General features: G+C 41.3%; 2 protein-coding genes and 1 long non-coding RNA gene across 5 annotated transcripts in view; 1 reads left to right on the top strand and 2 right to left on the bottom strand.

Annotated features, from left to right (window-relative positions):
- Positions 1 to 841, bottom strand: part of LOC109488111 — an 11704-nt gene extending 10863 nt beyond the window's left edge. Inside the window, exon 1 of the mRNA XM_019792275.1 lies at positions 613 to 841. The gene's annotated coding sequence lies outside the window, so the exon portion shown is untranslated. The remainder of the gene's footprint in view (positions 1 to 612) is intronic.
- LOC109488110 (serine protease 23-like) overlaps positions 1 to 18577 on the top strand; it is a 164901-nt gene that overhangs the window by 109535 nt on the left and 36789 nt on the right. The window lies entirely within an intron of this gene.
- Positions 1 to 18577, bottom strand: part of LOC109488115 — a 62261-nt gene that overhangs the window by 27374 nt on the left and 16310 nt on the right. The window lies entirely within an intron of this gene.

The following is an 18577-nucleotide window of genomic DNA, read 5'->3' as shown; positions in this document are numbered from 1 at the left end:
TCTCCACGCGCAAATTTTAACCTTTTTTGCGCGTGAAAACTTCACATTTGAACAAGTCCCTTTTAAAAGATAGAATTAAGATTCCCGAATAAATGTAAAATTTCCAAGACCCCCTGGGAATCGCCTAATTTGCATATTTTCACGCGCAGATTTTTCACGCGCGCGCAAATTTTTCACGCGCACAAAACCCCATCCCAGGAGGATGACCTTCACAGAGTAACAACGTGCATCAACTAGACCATACTAGCAAATGACGTACCAAAGTACTAGTATGTCCCCACCCATCAAACGTATCGCGAGTACAGCAACTGTTTAGGCTTCGTTTTAAGACTCGATCCGTCCGGAGGTCATGACCTCCTTCGCGGATAAAAGAAATGTATAATTCGTCCACCAGAAGGTTTAAGATCATTTGGCAAAGGCATGAGGTCATGGAAATTTTGTTCGACCTGCTTCCCTTTTACATGGGTTACTGAATGAATTTCAAAAAGTAGATTTTCATTGTTAAAAGTGTTGTTACATTGATGACAATGACAATTGATATAAAGAGATTTGGCCACAAGCTTAAGCTATCAACCAAAATAAAGTAAGTCTATCAACCAAAAGACAGTTTACCTGACTTGAGGGACACATAGCTCCTTGTGATACCGTCATCTTCTAGAATGAAGCAGTCCAGGACGCAGTCAAGTTTCTTCAGTCTTGGTTTCTTGGCCGCAGTCTGACTCTGGGCGGGACGTGGGTGACGAATCGCCGATAATGCGCTCTGAAGTCTTTCTGTAAAATCAAAGAAAGATACTTGCTGTCCGATTGTTGCAAATCAGGGAAATGAGGCCGAAGAAATACAAAGACGACAGAGCCTTTTTAGTTATTGTGCAAAATACAAATGTAACGGAAGAGGTTGTTTAAACAATTATAAAATTCCTACAATCTAATTTGAATGATAAATATTCCATTATATGTGTCGAGTGTATGATTTTAGCTTGAAGATTGACCTGTGTGTAGAATAGGTATTGCCACAGACATATACACTTTCTGACGCATTCACGACCATCCCCGAATCTGTTCCCGAACGCCAGCCGACCAGGCTCGGCTAGCTTTCGTCAACACTGACCAGACCACGAATTGGAGTTAAAAAGTCAAATTTAATCCTTGCACATGCCCCGAACAATTCTGACTTTCTCCCATATGGTTGGTTGGTGTTTTGCTGACTTACGCTCGAAAGCCAGCCAACAATGAAACGTCAGAATGACTCATGAATGTTTTTAACATTTTGAAACATATTTCGGCTGGCGCAGCGGAACCGTAACCGAATTCGCCGAACGCCAGCCGACCCAGCCGACTCCTAGCCATGGTTGACTAGCCTGGGTAGAGCCCGGCGGGAGAAAGCTCCTGCCGCCCCAAAGGCAATCTGCTCCAACCACGGTCGACTGGATGCCAAGTTAATAGAGAAACACCCTGGTCCCTGGCTCTAATTATCTCCTCGCTATCGTATATTTGTCGGTCAACCGAAAAGCCCCCCCCCCTAAAAAAATCTATCGCTTATTAAACGCCAAAGTCTGTCACCCAGGCTACTCAAATTATTATTATTATTGTTTGAAATTTAAATTTTCACTAGGAGAATGTATCCGGACCCCGTAAAAAAATTTTGTCTGCACCTCCAGGTACCTACCGACAGTTCCTCCGACCGCTAAATCACACTTCTAGTTAGTTTACTTGGTGAGAGAGACCCGAAAAGTACAATCAGTAAGTATTTTCCGAAAAAAAGGTAACGACCCGATGGTATCTTGTGAGAGGAATAATTCGCATTATTTCGTCAAGGCAAATCTAACATGGGAGCTGGTTTCACCCATGGGCCCGGGGTGCTGCGCCTGGAACCAGGTTAATACAAATCTAGAGATGCCCTTATCAAAAGCAAATAGTTGGCGAGTTTGACTATCTTTACATTTGTAAGAATAAGTGAAAGCAAACTTACCAGACGACGACATTCTCACCGGATCAAGCGCTGAGTTGAAAATCCTGCGCGTACTTGGAGCGAGACACCTACAGGTAAAAGTAAATCGCGGCGCTCGAGACCGCACTGGACAGTGCTAGTGACACGTTTCTTGCCCGCAGTCCCTTCTGAGAAAGGGGCGTTACCTAGACGCCAATTTGCTGTGTAATTTGTCATGTCATGTAGCAAGCACCTCCCTTGCATATGTCTCTGAATTTCTGCGCTGTCCTGAGCTGGTGACAAATTAGCCGTCACTCTACAAAAGCACGTGGTGATGTTATCTATGCATTTACCATGACGAGCGGCACATATTCCTGATACATCTCTAAGCAGATCCTGATGTGTCATGACAGTATGCTGTTGTCCTGTATCCCCTCCCCTTCCAAGACCAGACGACCAGGTTCGGCTCACCGTAGAAGGCAGTCTGTCCAGTCTCTATCAAGATCGTAAAAAAATGGGAAATCATCATCCGAAATGTCGTGGAAGGATTTAGAAGATACAAATCCCCAGCCCCTGCCTGTTCCCTGTTCACCATGTCAGCATCACGAGAAACTTTGTTCACATTCTATGGATCAAGTTCACGGTCTTCTTAGTCTTCTCGGTCTACATTGATATGTTTCCCCTGGCGAATTGTATCTCTTTTTGGGCCGAATTCTACTATTTTAGCAGCCTGCAAAGTATGCCGATTCCCCCCTTTCCCCCCATTTCGCCCGATTTTGCCCGATTAGTCTAGATAGTTCGATAAAAGATTGCACAGAGGGTGAAACTAGGTACTCTCCGAGCTGAGGTTTTTGCTTTGGGGGTATTTTAGCGTGTTTAATTGGCTTTTTATCGGGGTTTGTCTTTTGCAATGAATTTTTTTTCTCTCCAAACCCATGGGTGATGTAATATGATCTGTAACAGTTACTGCTTTCTGGACGCATCATCACTGTTACCAATTAATATCAGCACTTTCAATCAAATATACAGAGAGCTCCTCCGTTGATTTCTGTGAGAAGAAAACAGTGATTTATGATTACAATGGAATGTTGTCCAACCTACGGTATTACGACCAGCAGTACACTGGCTGGGAAAGACAATAATAATCCAAAACTGGTTTTCCCGTGTGTTTTCATTTCGAATCGTTGTAAATCACAGACTGACAGTTCAGGGCTGTTACATATCGTCAAGAAATCATAAAAATGTGTGTATGGGCACGAAACCTGTCAGAGTCATTTGATTGATTTGTCTGTGACTGTTTTTCCAATCAAACAATCGTCTCTAGAGGGCAGTGCACGAAGACCGGACTAGCATTTCAGCGTCCATGGGTGGCCAAATGGAGTATGAAATTGGCCAGGAAGTATCCATTCGCTAGAGTGGGCCCCTGACCTGTAACATATGATCTGCTTCGATAGGGCAGATAAGACTCGCCGGGAACATCTGGAGACCAGTTTCAGTTCAGTTCAGTTTTCAGTTTATTGAGATACCCTTTAGCCCATTATGGGCTATTCTTCCAGGGTTCCAATACAAATACATGTAACATCACAATTACAGACACAATCCTACATATTTACACTTAACTTACAACATATTTACACTTAACTTACAGCATGAATCATTTAAAAAACAGAGGGGATTACACATCGCATAAAAAACCTTAACTATTTACATGGCAATCATTAAAAAAACATGAATTCTACCTTGAAGATAGCTGTCTGACTTTTATGAATTGCACCACCCTGTTGGTAAAGTATTTGACATGGGAGATGGACTTTACATCTGTAGACAAACATCCTTTTCCCACTATTAGTTCTGGGTTTTGGTAAACAAAAGTCATTCATTGACTGTCTTGTTGAATAACCATGACGTTTCTGAACAGGTACAATGGAAGTACTGATATCCTTTGGTTCTTCTATAGCAAATAATTTCAATGTGCTTACACACAGCTTGTCTCTAGATCTTACCAATAGCCAACCTAAATCTGCGTGCATCTGTGCGATGGGTGTCTCGTATGAACACTTCAAAACTAACCTACAAGCCTTGTTCTGTAACACTTGGATCTTTCTGACACATGTTTCTGACAATCCATCAAGAATTGGTGCACAATACATGATACAAGACAGAACCAAAGATTGGGTAACAAGTTTGCAAATGTCGTCTGACATGAAACTAGCATAACATCTAACATATGCAAGATTTCCAGCTAATTTTGCAGTGAGATGATTGATATGTAACTTCAAAGATAGAGTTGGATCGATGTGTAAACCTAGCAATACAGTTTTCGGTACCTGTTCCACTACCATATTCCCCGGTCATGTTATCTCACCACAGTATCTCCCTACCGTGAAATTAGATGAATGAGTAGGCGCCACAATGACATCAAAGCGTAAAAATAGCTATAATTTACATCTTGGGAAACACAGTTTTTTTTTAGATGACCTTAGAGCTTTGATAGTTCTCCACCGTAACTGGAGTCCACATCGCAAATGTGGATTTAACATTAATTTTGGGAACTTATTAGACCCACTTCCTCAGAAAAAAAAATGAAGTTTTTTGTTAAGATGCCTTCCACAAACAACAGAACACCGAGAAAAAAAATGAAGACGACAAAATTAGATAAATAAACAACAAGGGGTAACAACCAGCAAATGTGGATTCCCAGCCGCTCCATTTAGCTCGAAGTCAGTCGGCTGTTTGTCATGAAAACTGTTTTTTCAAAGTAAGGCCTGCCATCCAGATAACTTTGGGCCTAGTTTGCTATATGGGCTGGCATCCAGGCTATGGGTTTGGCATCCAGACCGTCAAACCTTCTTAGCGCAGTTTTGCTTTTTTTTTCGTTTTACATGACTTTTACATGACTCTTACACGCTTCGCGCCCATAGTGCATACAAACATCTTTTAGGATTTCTGTCAGTTGTAATGTTATTCAGTTGAGGCTCTCAATGGGCCTTTCAAAAGTAAACGAAGGAGAGTGAATAAACACTGACAGTGTGTTGTTTTTTTTTTCATGTAAAAACGTGTGAGTTTGCGTTCGGGTTTACTATCGGATGGATGTGATAAACAAAACATCTAATACTAGGATTCTAGTGAGATCATTAACGAGATATGTAATTTTAAATCATGTCCTGAGAGTGACCCAAATCTGATAGGTCGATCGAAGAACTAGACTAAGTTCTATCTTCTCTATTACTCCCATAGACAATTTACTCCCTCACACAGAAAAAATGGTCTTCCACTTGCTTACCAGCGGCTGAAAGTTATCGCAATTGGGCAACCTTTTTGTCGGGCCTATGTGGAAGACCAATTCTTCATGTGTGTGTGCCGGACTTAATATCGGATGTATTGTTAAACAGAGCATGTGCTTATCTTCCAAAACTTGAAGTAGAAATCGCTCTCACAGACAGAGTTTCTCTCTCTCACAGAGGAAAAATCGCTCACTCAGAGCGCTGACTGAAAGGGGCTCCCTGTGTGTGAGAGATAAATCCTATAGGAACGGGCATCGGCATGGAATTGGCAACCGTTTATTTTCGACCAAATTTGCTTGGTATGCCAGGTACTGACGTTAACTCACTTGAAATGTACCAGTCATTCACGGTCAGACCCCGTTGCCATGGCAACAGCCACTATGACCCCTGCCTATGCTTAACTCAGTATGGGACCTCATGTGAAAGTGCCGCTGGCCCGAAGCCGAGGGGACAGGGGAGGGCAATAATGAATGAATGTCAGACATAGCGAAAACCACTTTCCTCTAATGTCTTGCGGACACGGGAAGCATCAGAGCATTAGAGCTGACGGCTCCATTGTTCCGTCAGCTCTAATGCTCTGATGTATTCCATCCTTCCCATGTCGTCTTGTCCGGCGTCATCTTCCCCCATGTGTTGATCCAAGAAGTCTTTTAAGGCTTGTGGCATCATTGCTACCCTTGGATCCCTAAGATTGTCATCCGTTATGCCTTCGTAAGTTGTGTTGAAGTCGGTCATGTCAACAGGTGTGCCGTATTTCTGTGCATGTTTGGGGGGTGGGATTGCTTTTATCGCGGTTTTCTCTGAATTTTCCGAGGAATTCACCGAATCTTCCCAGACCCTATCCAGGCTGTGATGGTCCAAGCTGCTGCTGTGGTGGCTGTTCCACGACCTGACTGTTACGTCCATTTCGCTGTTGATCCTGTTTAGGTAAAACAAAGCAAGGTGTCATGGATAAATAGATGTAAACTATATTCAGACTTAAGTTTTCAATGTGTCTGCAATCTAGCCTAAGGAACTCTATCTGCGCTCCTAGCAAAAGGCCTGACAATTACCGACCCACCCCAGCAGCAGATTTACTCTGGATGAAGCCCCTGTCACACATTCACTACCTTTCCCGAATCTGGTCCGAGTGCTCGGACGCCAACCGAACCTGCATGGTCGGCTGGCGTTCGGGAGCACTCAGTCCAGATTTAGGCCACGCCTACCTTTCTTGGCTTCAACTGGATTCAAATTTGAAACATGAAGCAGAACACATCCTGAACACTGCTGAATTACTCCCGGATGGCTGGCTTGTGTTTTGCTGATGTAATACGGTTGAAAACCAGCCCGATATGGTCGAACTTCCCGAACGACTCATGAATGTTTTTAACATTTTGGGCTGGCGTAGCCGACCCAGCGGAACGCCAGCTTATCCACTGGTGGGCGGGCGTTCGGCTTGCGTTCGGGAGGCTAAAAAATTCGTGAATGTGTGACGTGATCACAATTTTGATTTGACGCTAAGTTCTGCATCGTCTTTGTACAAATTTTTAAAACTCGGCTAACTTACCTTGGCAGAAATACGTAATGCAGAACCATAAGATGTCCTTCGTTTGACCGGTCAAGGTGCCCTTCACGCTCGAGTTGTTTGAATATGTCTCTGAAGGGGAACAGGCAGTATTTTTCCTCGTACTGGTGCCATTTTTCCACGGGCTGGTTTCTAAGAAGAAAACGGGGTAAGAAGAACAAGTCTGTCAATATCCATGCATGGGCAGTAGGGCGAGGTTTTGTTGAGATCGCTGTTGCTTTTATTTATATACTGAGGTAACTGAACACACGTAACCCGTGCAATGAACTATTCATTGTCTCCACCTGCTTCAGGTAATTCTGAAACGGCGCTCTTGTTACGGAGATAGATAGCGCAAAGGCCGACGGGAGTAGAACGGGTTTAGCAGTTGCTCGAACCTCAAGTAGGCTAATTTCATAATGATGACATTTCGCACTCAGCTTGTCTTCTTCTTAAACGTGTGTGTGTGTGTGTGTGTGTGTGTGTGTGTGTGTGTGTGTGTGTGTGTGTGTGTGTGTGTGTGTGTGTGTGTGTGTGTGTGTGTGTGTGTGTGTGTGTGTGTGTGTGTGTGAGTGTGTGTGTGTGTGTGAGTGTGTGTGTGTGAGTGTGAGTGTGAGTGTGCGCGCGCGCTTGTGCGGGTTTGCGTGGACAAAACCAAAATACGAACATGCACACTTTGAAAAGTATAAAATGGGTCAAAGGGTCTTGATTAAACATGTATGTAGCTTTTATGATATCTTTATTACCGTATGCTCTGTCCTTGGACACCTCCTTCTCGCTGATGGTAGGCTAAGAATTAAATAATAATTAGATAGGGACATTGCAAGAGTCAATTTTAAACAGGACTGACAATGTTGTGTTACTATAGAGAAATAAAAATGGTCCATATCTTTAGTTGTCATTTGTACCATGACTTCTATGACGCCTTGATGTGACAGTAACATGACACAACTTGTGAAAAATTATCCTAAGTGTTCCTTAATTATATATAAAAATCATGATACATTACTTCACCACTAGACAGAAATCGCTAACAATTATTCTAAAACATAGCATCTTTCAACAGAAAAGAGTTCGAACATAACGCTCAAACTAATTGTCCAAGTTCACCTACCATCCATGAACACCTTGACGTCCATATTTTCGTATCCTTTGTCGATACGCACGCTGAAATGATGACAAGAGATGTCCTTTTTTTAGTTATAACCATTCCAAAAATAATAATCAATCTTACATGGTCAGAGTGAGTAAGCTACTGTTGGAGCGAAAGTTCATTTCGAGAAAGACTCATACTATAGTAAAGTAAATTGATGTCCGCCCCTGCATTTTTGTTACACATTTATGCATGCATGTTCTTAAAGTGAGAACTGTTTATGAAACACACTTACATGTCAGGAATCCCATACAAATTATATGCTTCGTAGAAAGTCTTGAACACGTGGTACTTCCTCTTGCTACCTGCCACACGTACGTTCATCACCTGAAAATCAATCGATACGTTCGTTGCCAATTAAAAAAAAAGAATGTACTTTCATTTTTCATATAGTGGACTTACAATGAATGGTGAAATCCCGGATCCATCATTTTCATGATCATGATGTTCGGCATTAAGGCGAAGAAGAAATATGACAAATGGGAGTGAGTGAGTAAGTGAGTGAGTGAATGAGTGAGATGACAAATATTAAATACAGAGCTATTATGGTACCTCGGAATGTAATGCTACATTAATGTACTTAGTTGAAAAGAAAGAAACTAAAACGCCAGATAGAAAGTTTGTGCAATCACAATGTACCTTTTTGCTATATCCATCGACGAGTGAATAGGAATATAGGGCATACATCTGAAGCTTCTCAACGCCATCTATAGAAAAAAACATGGGCACGAACGTAATAATACAGGATATTTTATGTAATATGCACGGACCTTATGTAACGGCCAAATGACTTTGAGTGTTTGGTAAACGTCTAAAAATATACTCATAATTTGGAAATATATACAACGATAAGAGACAAAATGAAAAATAGAACGTGATGGATTTCTGATTCTATAGTTCAATATTTATTTATTTGTAAGTTAACTTAATACACTTCTCATTCTAAAATCTAAGAATGACTGGAGCCAGTAACAGAAAAAAGGGGTTCCTCTTAGCTCTTCTTTTTCGAGAGGTGTTTTGTAATGTTATGAGCGTTGCTTTATGCAGACACATGACAGATCTGTCAAAATATTGTCCCCGCTAAATATCTTTCCTTTCTACCAAATCCTATATAAGACTCTCGTACCCAAATGCCATGCATGTTGAGCATAAAGGGCGTCATACGATGCGTGGCTTGTGACCTTTGTCCTGAACATGGGGTGGCGTAAAGCTGTTCCCACAGGGTCATCGCTTCGGCAAGCCTCTCGAACATCTTCGCGCCTAACCCGTACACCCATCGCTCTGGAGAACATTACACTCAAATGTATCACACAGAAACACACACAAAAAAACACACATACACCCCCCTCCCACACACACACACGTACACACAAACATCTCTGTAATCTTCGACATTTTTTTTTTATGTAGCAGTTAAATTGTCATATGCAAGTTGATTGAATAACCTATTGTTTGGTCAAGCAAAATATTTCTGAGACTTGTGCCAGTGTTGTGTGGTAGAAAGAAATGTTAATGCATATGTGGATACACGTGGCCATTGATAGTGTTCCAGTATGCAGGACTTGAAACAAAGCAGATAAAACTCACCGCAAGTGACCAAACATGACCTTTTGGCCCATGTCCTTGAAACCGTGGTCGTGTCGTGCACGTCTGACTATATCCTCTATTTCCTGTTGGGAAATTTCGCTATACCGCTCCTCATGTATGTTGATGCCATTCTCCTTTAGACGTCTGTAGATTGTTGATCGGTCAACGTGGTGTTTCTTTGCCACGTCTGTTATCGTATAATCTAAGTCAATTATATCATGTAACACAGCCTCAACAGGTATGTCCTTACGTGGCCTTCCCGGCCCTTCCCCGGGCACGTCCTCAGCAGGCGAGAATGTTTCGGCGCGTTTGGGTTTTGGGAGGGCATGTTCCCGTTTAATGTTCCATTTCTTCAGAAGACTGCGTAGTTCTTTTGCGATGGTCGAAATGCCAGTCCTAAAATCGTCCTCAATTGGTAGAATTCGACAAGCACTTTGTATTTTTGTGGCCTTGGTGCATAAGATGAAAATTCGTTCAATGAAGACGTTTATTTCATTTATGTCAGTTGTCTCTTTTCTCCTATCACAGTCTTTTATTAGCCCATCAAGATGTGTAGTAAATATACGAAAATTTGTTTCTGAAAGAGAAAACAATTAGACATACATTAGACGATTGGGGTGATGCTGTTCCGTTTTTTGTTTCAAAGGCTTCCTTCTGATATTCGTTTTCTATTCAAAACATCAATGTTGTTGTGATACATAATTGTAGTATATTTGCCCACTCTATTCATCTATGTTGCATTTCAGGTCAATTGGCCACAAAATGGAAAACCTCATGGTTATATCTCAGTTTATAATATATGTCAGTTTCGCACACAGAGACTGACAATTGGTCTCCGACAGAAAGGTAGCCTGGTATCCAGTCTGATCGTCTTCGGGGCCGCAACAGCCCTGCGTGGCCCGCCCGCCTCACTTAGGTTGACCGGTTTCAGCGGTTTGTATTTCACGAGAGATTGATTGCCCTCAGCGTTCGTGTTGGGAAAACCAAATCCCTAAGCAGACTGTATGATTAGTGTAACACTCCTATCGAGACCAGACCGGGACGGCCTGTAGCACTGGGCGGGGGGGACCTCTTAGAGCCACCGAAGACACAGGCTGCCTACCCCAACACCCCCAATCACGTAAGACTGGATACCAGGCTAACAAAAAGGTCGCCCACTCCGGAGCTCTTCCAGCCACTGCTACTGTACACAGTGGGCGACCTTTTGTCTCTGAGTGTGAGGCCATATTGTCTCTTAGTGGAAGAATAAATGTTGAAGACATGAATTCGGGGACTTGTCAGTTCTCCGATCCTACTTTTTTACTATCTACACATGATAGAAACATAAATTTCTCGTTACGAATTTTACACACATACAGAATTGGTCGGAAAAAGGGCCTTGTCAGTTCTCCGACCCTAATTATAAGTCCTTTTTCTATCTAGACATGATATAAACATACAATTGTCGTTTTAACGTAGTTTTTGTAAGTTGTCCATGCTTGACTCTAATATCTCGCTAGACGTGGTCTCTAAGTCTCTCTAGTTTTTAACTCTTGGTGCATTGAGGAAGTTTAAAAACTAGCGTCTCTATGAGAAAGTTATGAAATGACTTGGGCAGGCTTCGCGGCGTTCCACACATATTTTAGCGGTTCCGAGCTGTCATTACCTCCATGAAAAATGGAGGTATTGTTTTTGCCACTTAAGTTTTAACTATTATCATAATGATCTAATTCGATTTCAATTCAGAATTATGTTTTACTGATAAATTAGAAATTTGTCTGTTCATTACTTATGTGTGTACCAGCAAGCGCTCCTTAAAAACACTACGCCCGGTAAACAAGCAACACATGTCCGCGACCCTGATCGCCCTCTCCCCGTGGTTTTCGTTCAATCTGGCGGGAAAGTCGGAAAAGGAATAGGTTGCATTTGGTTTCCCTGTCCTACTAGTATTACTTTGTGATGAGTGGACAATGTCTAGTAGCTCATTAGTTGTTCTTTTTTGTTAGATATTGTGGGTTAGAATATGTAACATGTACTTACCAGCACTGCTCTCCATTCGGTAATACCAACAACGGTACTATACGTGTGCACCGTGGCGATCATATATACTGTGTCGGGACACCCTTGTAAATGACGAAACACCGAAACCGCCAAGCTACGAGGTATATAAACAGGATAGCTTGTCACGACGAGCCCATGTTTGCGCGATAGAGGCTTGGAACTTACGGCGTCTGCACAGCGGCGTCTGTGAGATCGATTACGGCTGAGTGGAGTACATACCGTAATTCCTGTTTTTCTTCGAGGTACTTTTATATTCGTGACGCGAACTTATCATTATCTTTTTTCTGCACCTTAACCGCCATCGTGAACATAAAGTTTCAGACGTGTGAACTTTTGCTACCGTGAACATAGAGTGATTTACGCTTGGTCTTCTTTTCCCGCCGACCCAAAGTGAGCAAAGAAACCTCGCCACGACGCTCTCGGTGCCGAAAGGGATAGCGCTGAGCTCACGGCGGTCTGGTTACCAGGTTAACTGAAACGGGCTCCCTGAGTGAGAGAGAAATCTATGCTGTGTGTGAGAGAAAAATCCAGGGTTGTGTGTCGGATAAAATACACCGTCTATGCATGAATTAATTTACTGCTCACTAAAGTAAGTTCTAAACAGCCTTGATATGTGTATGAACATTGAAGTTACAACATCACAAGTTAGCTTCTCGTCTATGTGTATCAGTATTGAAGTTATAACATCACAAGTTAGCTTCTCGTCTAAAACTTGAAGTAGAAATCGCTCTCACAGACAGAGTTTTTCTCTCCCACACAGAGAAAAAATCGCTCACTCAGAGCGCTGACTGAAAGGGGCTCCCTGAGTGAGAGAGAAATCTTTGCTTCTTTGCTGTGTGTGAGAGAAAAATCCAGCGTTGTGTGTTGGATAAAATACATCATTTAAGATAACGTATATGCATATGAATTAATTTATCGCTCACTAAAGTAAGATCTAAACCGCCTTCATATGTGTATGAGTATTGAAGTTATAACATCACAAGTTAGCTTCTCGTCTAAAACTTGAAGTAGAAATCGCTCTCACAGACAGAGTTTCTCTCACACACACAGGGTAAAAATCGCTCACTCAGAGCGCTGACTGAAAGGGGCTCCCTGAGTGAGAGAGAAATCTTTGCTGTGTGTGAGAGAAAAATCCAGCGTTGTGTGTCGGATAAAATACATCATTTGAGACAACGTCTATATGCATGTGAATTAATTTATCGGTCACTAAAGTAAGTTCTAAACCGCCTTGATATGTGCATGAGTATTGAAGTTATAACATCACAAGTTAGCTTCTCGTCTAATTCGGTCTAAAACTTGAAGTAGAAATCGCTCTCACAGACAGAGTTTCTCTCTCTCACACAGAGGAAAAATCGCTCACTCAGATCGCTGACTGAAAGGGGCTCCCTGAGTGAGAGAGAAATCTTTGCTGTGTGTGAGAGAAAAATCCAGCGTTGTGTGTCGGATAAAATAATCATGCATGTGAATTAATTTATCGCTCACTAAAGTGAGTTCTAAACCGCATTGATATGTGTATGAATATTGAAGTTAGTTACTCAACTTGAAGTAGAAATCGCTCTCACAGACAGAGTTTCTCTCTCTCACACAGAGGAAAAATCGCTCACTCAGAGCACTGACTGAAAGGGGCTCCCTGAGTGAAAGAGAAATCTTTGCTGTGTGTGTGAGAGAGAAATCCAGCGTTGTGTGTCGGATAAAATACATCATTTAACTTATAAGACAACGTCTATACATGTGAATTAATTAACTGCTAACTAAAGTAAGTTCTAGACCGCCTTGATATGTGTGTGAATATTGAAGTTATAACATCACAAGTAAGTTTATCGTCTAAAACTTGAAGTAGAAATCGCTCTCACAGACAGAGTTTCTCTCTCTCACACAGAGTAAAAATCGCTCACTCAGAGCACTGACTGAAAGATGCTCCCTGAGTGTGAGAGAAATCTTTGCTGTGTGTGAGAGAAATATCCAGCGTTGTGTGTCGGATAAAATACATCATTTAAGATAACGACTATGCATGTGAATTAATTTATCGCACACTAAAGTAAGATCTAAACCGCCTTGATATGTGCATGAGTATTGAAGTTATAACATCACAAGTTGGCCTCTCGTCTAATTCGGTCTAAAACTTGAAGTAGAAATCGCTCTCACAGACAGAGTTTCTCTCTCACACACAGAGGAAAAATCGCTCACTCAGAGCGCTGACTGAAAGGGGCTCCCTGAGTGAGAGAGAAATCTTTGCTGTGTGTGAGAGAAAAATCCAGCGTTGTGTGTCGGATGAAATACATCATTTAACTTTAGACAACGTCTATACATGTGAATTAATTAACTGCTAACTAAAGTAAGTTCTAAACCGCCTTGATATGTGCGTGAGTATTGAAGTTATATATAACATCACAAGTTAGCTTATCGTCTAAAACTTCAAGTAGAAATCGCTCTCACAGACAGAGTTTCTCTCTCACACACGGGTAAAAATCGCTCACTCAGAGCGCTGACTGAAAGGGGCTCCCTGAGTGAGAGAGAAATCTTTGCTGTGTGTGTGAGAGAAAAATCAAGCGTTGGGTGTCGGATAAAATACATCATTTAATACAACGTCTATGCATGTGAATTAATTTATCGCTCACTAAAGTAAGTTCTAAACCGCCTTGATATGTGATGAATATTGAAGTTATAACATCACAAGTTAGTTTATCTTCTAAAGCTTGAAGTAGAAATCGCTCTAACATAGACAGAGTTTCTCTCTCCCACACAGAGGAAAAATCGCTCACTCAGAGCGCTGATTGAAAGGGGCTCCCTGAGTGAGAGAGAAATCTTTGCTGTGTGTGTGAGAAAAATCAAGCGTTGTGTGTCGGGGCTCCCTGAGTGAGAGAGAAATCTTTGCTGTGTGTGTGAGAGAGAAAGCCAGCGTTGTGTGTCGGATAAAATACAACATTTAACTTAAGACAACTTCTATACACTAAAGTAAGTTCTAGACCGCCTTGATATGTGTGTGAATATTGAAGTTATAACATCACAAATAAGCTTATCGTCTAAAACTTGAAGTAGAAATCGCTCTCACAGAGTTTCTCTCTTACACACGGGTAAAAATCGCTCACTCAGAGCACTGACTGAAAGATGCTCCCTGAGTGTGAGAGAAATCTTTGCTGTGTGTGAGAGAAATATCCAGCGTTGTGTGTCGGATAAAATAATCATTTTAGATAACGTCTAGGCATGTGAATTAATTAACTGCTAACTAAAGTAAGTTCTAAACCGCCTTGATATGTGTGTGATAAAGTTATAACATCCCAAGCTAGCTTCTCGTCTAGAGAAATCGCTCTCACAGACAGAGTTTCTCTCTCCCACACAGAGGAAAAATCGCTCACTCAGAGCGCTGACTGAAAGGGGCTCCCTGAGTGAGAGAGAAATCTTTGCTGTGTGTGTGAGAGAAAAATCAAGCGTTGTGTGTCGGATAAAATAATCATGCATGTGAATTAATTTATCGCTCACTAAAGTAAGTTCTAAACCGCCTTGATATGTGATGAATATTGATGTTATAACATCACAAGTTAGTTTATCTTCTAAAGCTTGAAGTAGAAATCGCTCTAACACTGAGACAGAGTTTCTCTCTCTCACACAGAGTAAAAATCGCTCACTCAGAGCGCTGACTGAAAGGGGCTCCCTGAGTGAGAGAGAAATCTTTGCTGTGTGTGAGAGAAAAATCCAGCGTTGTGTGTCGGATAAAATACATCATTCATGATAACGTCCGTGGCCTATGGGGGAGACTTGTGTCAGAGTGATATATAGCATGTGTGGCTGTATCACGGGGTGTGAATTTTGCTCTGTGTGACTATTCCTGTAATAGTTTTAGTTCAGTGTATGTAATTGTTGGAGATTGTCATGTAGACATGTGATTTTTTTTGTGTGTGACAGAGAAGGTTTGTAGATCCGTGACTATCCATTCTACAGTAGTACTCATCTCCAAACATACAAAAGCGCCCTCCTCATCACTTCCCACAACAACGCCATTGCACCCTGCCGATGCACGCCTGCAAAGGAGGCTAATGGAAAGGGGCTCATGTGTTATCATTGTCATAACATCAATATCATAGGTCGTACGCTAACACGACGAAGTATGCTTTTATCAGCATGTTACCTTAAAAAGTCCTCTGTGTGCGGAAGAAATATATCCACGTATGTGTGATCCTTTTTACCAGTGTTGTGTGGGAGAGAAAAATTTCTGTATGTGTGATCCTTTTTACCAGTGTTGTGTGGGAGAGAAAAATTATGTATGTGTGAGACCCTTTTACCAGTGTTGTGTGGGAGAGAAAAATTTCTGTTGTGTGAGACCTTTTTACCAGTGTTGTGTGTGAGAGAAAAACCGTTTATGTATGTGTGATCCTTTTTACCAGTGTTGTGTGGGAGAGAAAAATTATGTATGTGTGAGACCTTTTTACCAGTGTTGTGTGGGAGAGAAAAATTTCTGTTGTGTGAGACCTTTTTACCAGTGTTGTGTGTGAGAGAAAAACAGTTTATGTATATGTGTAATTTTGCAACACTTGGCCCCCGATACTGGAGTCAGTGGACATTCCTACCATAGGAACAGCCCCTCAAGGTACATTTGTAAATGGGGTATACAAATCTTACTGGAGTCAAATGAAATCAACTTTCTTGAGCCGCTGATAGACAAGTCAATATCCTGTCTCTAATTTAATGTTTCCTCCAAAAAAATTACTTTGCTTCATCATATTGTAACTGCAGAAACTGTCATGATGGTTCTTTTTTTTTTTTTGATTTTCATGATGACCTCAACTTTGTGTTTTTGCAAATCTAAGGACAATGAAAGAATTGAATTAGCCTGGGTTCCATCCTGGTTAGTTTACGTCCGCTCCTACAGTCGCTACCACCTAGCGACTGTACATGTAGGAGCGGATGTAAGAGGGCCTGCAAGCCCTCTTTCGTAAGGCGTAATCAGGCCGTTTTAGACTTCGTAATTCGTAGGCAGCCTCCGCTAAAATCAACGTAATTCTTAATTGGACATTAGCCGCAAATCGTAAAGTCGTAATCAGCTCTGAGACTTAAACGTAATTCGTAATAGGCGGCGAAAATTTTGCGTAATTCGTAATCACTACCCCCCCTTGCAGGCCCTCATGTAAACTAACCAGGATGGAACCGTTGGTGGTAGCGACTGTAGGAGCGCTAGCGGACGTAAACTAACCAGGATGGAACCCAGGCTAGAATTGAATTGTTTCAACCACTCAAAAGCTGCCAAAATTACTACATGTGAGTTCCACCTCTTACAGGAAGCAGGCTTACCATATACTTTGACACGGTGCCAATTGCCAAAGGTGACAAACCACGGCTTTGGGTTGTTGGTTCCAATCCCTGATCTTTGGATTACGAGCTCTAATGACTCCAGTAACTGAGCACAAACATGGTTAAATCCTTCCGGTTCTACCCTGATGTTGCTTCTGTACACTTGCCAACATACCGCTGATGTTTTCAGTAGTGTCCTTTGTGTGACATACATTTAAAATCTTGAGTAGCGGAAACCTTTACTTGTGTCACCCTGAATCTACTTAGGTAGTTTCAAAATAAACTTTCCAAGTCAATGACGAAAGGGGCATTCCCCCAGAAAAAGTCAGGCTTTTCAACTCATTTAAGGTACATGTGTGAATATCTCAATAAGATTATAACAGGTTTGGTCTCTGAAAATCTACTTTCTGAAAGTGCTATATAGTATGTCACAGTATACATGTAGCAAGGAAACTTTGATTCAAAGTAACCTGTCACTGCCTCAAAAGTCCAGGTAATTCAACCTTAATAAAGGCGTGGCTTCACGAGAAAACAAGAAATTATAATGTACAAAAACAGGATGTTCCCTAAAGCTTCCTCCCTGTTTTCCTTTGCCCTAAGGCAGGAAAACATAAATACAGTGTAATTAGAAGACTCTCAGTTCTCTTTTTTGGCCTTCAGTTTTGGACTTACATGTTTTTGTAGGGGCTTTTCTTACAAGTAAAAATAAACTGAGTGAAAAGAGCATCTATTATTAGACTTTATCCCTGCTAAATCTTAGGATCACACTATCTTCACCTAATGAAAGACAAACATGATTCTGACCTAATAATAACTGAAATGGTCTAGGGACTTTCCATTTTCATACATCGGTAAAAGTAGAGGCCACCCTCACACTCACAGTGCTATAAGCTTCAAGTGCTTTGAATTATGTTGGGAGCACAGACAGGGACATCAGATATCAGGTAATCTTCTACTGGAATAGTTTACAACAACTGGTGATCATGATTCTTTCATATAAAGTACAAGAAGACAGATCTACATTGAAGTACTACAAAAGAGGTCTTTGTTGCAAAGTTACCAACCTAAAAACATTTTGAGAGTGACTTTTGCAAAGGTGTCAGACTTTTTCCCATTTTCTTTAAGGTTATTTTACATTGATATCTCACCATTATAGCATTCAATCAATATTGATCAGTGCAAAATATCTGGTTGTAAACATCATAAAATCAGAATCTGATGTAGATACCAAAGAAAGTAATTTTGTGTAACCACACTCCCTCATTATACTCAACTTGTCACAAGAATGCAAACGAAAATCCATCAAGTATTCAGGAAATGCTACTATCTTATCTGCATGTTACTACTATATTGGTGCCCAATACATAACATCTGTCCTAGACAAGAACAGAAACTGGGAGAAGATTTATACCAATTTGAAGTGCCAAAGAAATGAGGTCAACATAAGATTAAAGAACTCCCAATAAGACTCCCAATTGCCGGAACTGCTCAGGGCAGAGATAAGAAAGTTATCCGTCTTAACATTCCAGCTTCAAGAATGTTACTTTTCCTTTTCTTAATGATCAGTATAACCTTATACGGATCGTGTGCAACTGTTTTGTAAGGGATGCATTAGAAAAATAATTTTACACAGGAAAAGGTCATTGAAAAAGAAAGAAACAATATGATATATTTGTATCAAAGGAATGAAATAAGCACATAAATTTTCACCCTTCGCAAGTAGTTTTGATCAAGCCCTACACACTTAAATCAAGGAC

Source organism: Branchiostoma belcheri, unplaced genomic scaffold, assembly GCF_001625305.1.
Source record: "Branchiostoma belcheri isolate BF01 breed outbred unplaced genomic scaffold, Haploidv18h27 scaffold91, whole genome shotgun sequence".
In the NCBI taxonomy this organism is placed as follows: Eukaryota; Metazoa; Chordata; class Leptocardii; order Amphioxiformes; family Branchiostomatidae; genus Branchiostoma; species Branchiostoma belcheri.
Note: the sequence above shows the minus strand (reverse complement) of the source record. Positions and strands in the feature narration are given on the sequence as shown.